Source organism: Bison bison, unplaced genomic scaffold (assembly GCF_000754665.1).
Source record: "Bison bison bison isolate TAMUID 2011002044 unplaced genomic scaffold, Bison_UMD1.0 scf7180017864166, whole genome shotgun sequence".
NCBI lineage: Eukaryota > Metazoa > Chordata > Mammalia > Artiodactyla > Bovidae > Bison > Bison bison.
Window position 1 is genome coordinate 1067523 of NW_011494738.1, and position 5228 is coordinate 1072750.

Here is a 5228-nt window from a genome sequence, read left to right on the forward strand (position 1 = left end):
CAACACCACAGTTCAAAAGCATCAATTCTTTGGCACTCAGCTCTCTTCACAGTCCAACTCTCACATCCATACATGACCACTGGAAAAACCATAGCCTTGACTAGACGGACCTTTGTTGGCAAAGTAATGTCTCTGCTTTGGAATATGCTATCTAGGTTGGTCATAACTTTCCTTCCAAGGAGTAAGCGTCTTTTAATTTCATGGCTGCAGTCACCATCTGCAGTGATTTTGGAGCCCAAAAAAATAAAGTCAGCCACTGTTTCCCCACCTATTTGCCATGAAGTAAGATGGGGAAACAGTGGAAACAGTGTCAGACTTTATTTTGAGGGGATCCAAAATCACTGCAGATGGTGACTGCCGCCATGAAATTAAAAGACGCTTACTCCTTGAAAGGAAAGTTATGACCAACCTAGATAGCATATTCCAAAGCAGGGACATTACTTCGACAACAAAGATCCGTCTAGTCAAGGCTATGGTTTTTCCTGTGTTCATGTATGGATGTAAGAGTTGGACTGTGAAGAAGGCTGAGCGCCGAAGAATCGATGCTTTTGAACTGTGGTGTTGGAGAAGACTCTTGAGAGTCCCTTGGACTGCAAGGAGATCCAACCAATCCATTCTGAAGGAGATCAGCCCTGGGATTTCTTTGGAAGGAATGATGCTAAAGCTGAAACTCCAGTACTTTGGCCACCTGATGTGAAGAGTTGACTCATTGGAAAAGACTCTGATGCTGGGAGGGATTGGGGTCAGGAGGAGAAGGGGACGACAGAGAATTAGATGGCTGGATGGCATCACTGACTTGAAGGACGTGAGTGTGAGTGAACTCCAGGAGTTGGTGATGGACAGGGAGGCCTGGTGTGCTGCGATTCATGGGGTCGCAAAGAGTCGGACACGACTGAGCAACTGAACTGACTGACTGAATGGGACCAGATGCCATGATCTTAGTTTTCTGAATGTTGAGCTTTAAGCCCACTTTTTCACTCTCCTCTTTCACTTTCATCAAGAGACTCTTTAGTTCTTCTTCACTTTCTGCCATAAGGGTGGTGTCATCTACATATCTGAGGTTATTGATATTTCTCCCTGCAATCTTGATTCCAGCTTGTGCTTCTTCCAGCCCAGTGTTTCTCATGATGTACTCTGCATATAAGTTAAATAAGCATGGTGACAATATACAGCCTTGACATACTCCTTTACCTGTTTGGAACCAGTCTGTTGTTCCATAGCGAGTGTCATACCGAGTGGAGTCAGAGAAGAAAAAATATCACATGACATCTATTATATGTGGAATCTAAAAAGAAAGGATACAAATGAACTTACAAAACAGAAACAGATTCACAGACCTTGAGATCAAGCTTATGGTTGCTGGGGGAAGGATGGAGAGCAGGGACAGTCAGGGAGTTTGGAATGAACATATATACACTGCTATGTTTAAAATGGATAACCAACAAGGATCTATTGTATAGCACAGGGAACTCTGCTCAGTGTTGTGTGGCAGCCTAGATGAGAGGGGAGTTTGGGTGAGAATGGGTACATGTATATGCATGTTTGAGTCCCTTTACCATTCACCTGAAATTATCATAACATTGTTTGTTAATCGGCTATACCCCAATACAAAATAGAGGTTTTTTAAAAAAGAAATATGAGTCATGTACAAAAGTAAGGAAACAATTAACCAAGAATAAGGTCTGCATGACAGCTACAAAAGAGAAACACAAAGAGCAAAATTGATAATGCCATCCAGCACATTGTCTAGACAAGGAATTGTTCTGACCTGGAAATCTCTTTAGAAATGAACTGCCATCCATCAGTTATGCAAGGTGTGAAGCCCTCCCCCCACCCCACTGACAATCCATCACAATTCAGTTTCTTAAATCCTTCTACTCTAACCACTTCCATCACTCTAACCCAAACTACTATCTCTCCTGGTCTACACTAATGTTCTCTTAATTATACTCTGTGCTGTGTGCTGTGCTTAGTCACTCAGTCATGTCTGACTCCTGGTAACCCCATGGGCTGTAGCCCGCCAGCCTCCTCTGTTCATGAGGATTCCAGGCAAGAATACTGAAATGGGTTGCAATGCCCTTCTCCAGGGAATCTTCCCAATCCAGGGATTGAACACAGGTCTTCTTCTTTGCAGGCAGATTCTTTACTGTCTGAACCACCAGGGAAGCCCTAATTACAGTCTACCTGTGGTGTGATGACCAGGTATCCTGCTCCAAACATGTCTTACAACCAAGGATTTTTATTATAAAATGGAGCTAAATCTGTCTATGGTAAAAGAACCTTATATCACTGTTTAGAAACTATCCTGACCCAAGTTCATGCATATTTATTTATCAAACATACATGTCAGCATTGAATTAAATAGAAAAGAAATGCTATCCTTTGCATGGTCCCTTCTTCTTAAAGTAAATACAGTCTCAAATTTACATTAGAAAGAACATCAGACATTAAATCAATATTATCATCATGAACTTGAGCTAGACGTCTAGTCAGAGAACTTGAATATGAAATGTCATGATGCTGGGAGAGGGGTTTAGTCGCTAAGTCATGTCCTTCTCTTTGTGACCCTATGGAGTGTAGCCTGCCAGGCTCCTCTGTTCGTGGGATTTTCCAGGCAAGAATACTGGAGTGGGTTGCCATTTCCTTCTCCAGGGAATCTTCCCAACCCAGGGATCAAACCCATGTCTGCTGCATTGGCAGGCGGATTTTTTGCCACTGAGCCACCAAGGAAGCCCAGGAGAGGGTAGCATCTGATAAATGCAGGTGACTGAACTGTTTTACAAAGGGGGAAAATTTATAAAGAAATCTTTTTAGGGAATTCCCTGGTGATCCAGTGGTTGGGACTCTGGGCTTTCACTGCAGGGGTCTTGGGTTTGGTCTGTGGTTTGGGAGCTAAGATCCTGCAAGTTGAGTGTCAAAATCAAAAAATTTTCAAAATTGTTTTTTCAAATAAATTTTAATTTGCAAAGAGTAGATAGTTCCTGACTGTCCTTCACTCCGTTTCCTCTAATGTTAACATATTGTGATATGTTTGTGACAATTAAGAAATTAACACTGAGGTATTACAATTAACTACAGATTTTATTTAGATTTCACAAGTTTTTCCACTAGTGTGCTTTTGTGTTCCTGGACTCTATACAGGACCCCACATTGTATTCAGTCATTACGTTTCCTTATTCTTCAGATCTGTCATACTTTCCTTGTCTTTCTTTTTCATGCCCTTGACAACTTTGAAGAATTCTGCTCAGATATTTTGTAGAATGCTCTTTAATTTTGGTTGTCTGATGTTTCCCCCATGATTGTAGTACGGTTTTGGGTTTTGGGGACAAATATTACAGAGATGTAGTGTCCTTATCACATCATTTCAGGGGGTATGTGATATCAACCATGACATTACTGATGTTTACCTTGATCAGTTGGTTAAGGTGGTGTCTGCCAGATTTCTCTGTTATGAAGGTACTATTTTTCCTTTCCATATTCTGTTCTTTGGAAGCAAGTCATTAAGTCCAGGCCACACCCAAGGGATTGGAGGTGGGAACTAAGCTTTAACTCATAGTTGAAGTTAATAAACATGGAATTATTCTATAAGGAGGATTTCTCCCTGTCCCTCATTTGTTATTTTGAGTTATAGTCTAATAACTCCATTATTTCGTTGTTCAGAAGTTTCCAGCTTTGACTTTTTCAGGTTGGTGCCTATTTAACTGCCCTCATTCTATTTCCTTTCTCATTTCCTTCCTTCCTTGCTCCTTCCAATTTCTATGTTTTGGTGTACTGCTTGAATTTTCCACATTAGTATGCATATCTTCATGATCAGAAACGTATTGGTTATTTTCACTTTAATATCAGGGAGAATGATATGACCATTACTTTGATGTTCTCCCAATCAATTTCTACTTCTTAACTAATTGGCAAGGCAGAGAGAGCAAAGAATTTCTTACAGAAATTGCACTTCAGTGAGTGTGAAAGGTAAGTAAAATGATGCAAACTGAAACACACTTCAGTAGTTTTCAAGTGTGTTAGGTTCATTAAATAGATTTTCCAGACAGCGGTTTCCACTCAATCATTCAGCAACACTGCCTACACATCTTTGTGGTGACACTGGGGAGACAAAAACAAAGGGGATGGGGCATGAGTTAGGAGTCCACACTAGGGAGGGAGAAAGCAGGTAACAGTAAGAAACTCTTCTATACCTACATCATTAGCCCAGGGTAGTGTTAGACCTTGAGGACAGAAATAAAACAATACTTAAGACTCTTGAGAATAGTGGCTGTTGAGGTCAAGGTGACAAGCCAGAATACAACGTCCAATCAAGGTGTGGAAATGTTCTGGGAGGCAGCTAATAACCACAACAGCAAACCCTTCTGAACCAGCTACTTTATGAACCTTCTTGCTACTGCTATCTTACTAAGCAGTTACTATTATTACCATGGGGCTTCCCTCATAGTTCAGTTGGTAAAAAAAAATGCTTGCAATGCAGGAGACCTGAGTTTAACATCCGGGTCGGGAATATCTCTTGGAGAAGGAAATGGCAACCCACTTCAGTATTCTTGCTTGAGAATCCCATAGACAGAGGAGCCTGGCAGGCTACAGTCCACAGGGTTCCAAGAGTTGGACACGACTTAGGGACGAAACCACCACCATTACCAGGGCTTCCCTGGTGGCTTAGTCGGTAAATAATCTGTCTGCAATGCAGGAGACCCAGGTGCGATCTCTGGGTCAGAAAGATCCCTTAAAGAAGGGAATGGATGGCTACCCACTCCAGTATTATTACCATATTGCAAAACTGCAGCACAGGGAGTTTACATAAGGTCCCCGAGTACACAGCTGGGGATGAACTGGGATTGGGGCCCACTCTAGCTTTACCACTTCAAATGCCACCCACAGGAGGCGACTTTTAAAAGAGAAAGCGCTCCTCCCTCATCACTAACTCTATCACCGCCGTCCCTTGCATTTCCCCCTTTTTGGAAGTTATGTGTTTTAAGGACTTATTTCTCCCACATTTCCCCGTTTAACTTTCCCTTGAGCGTACTCACGGAGGCCACTCACGGCCCCAGAGTTGCAGTAATTTACTTTCTAGGAAGGGAAGTGATTTGTAAAAGCGATTATTCATCCACGCACAGCAACGTGGGTACGGCTTCGACAAAGGTTACAACTGCTGTTCCGAAGTAAGGACTTCTGAATTCCGAGTAGAGCCGCTTCCGGCGGCAACGGAAGCCGGAGAGGGACCG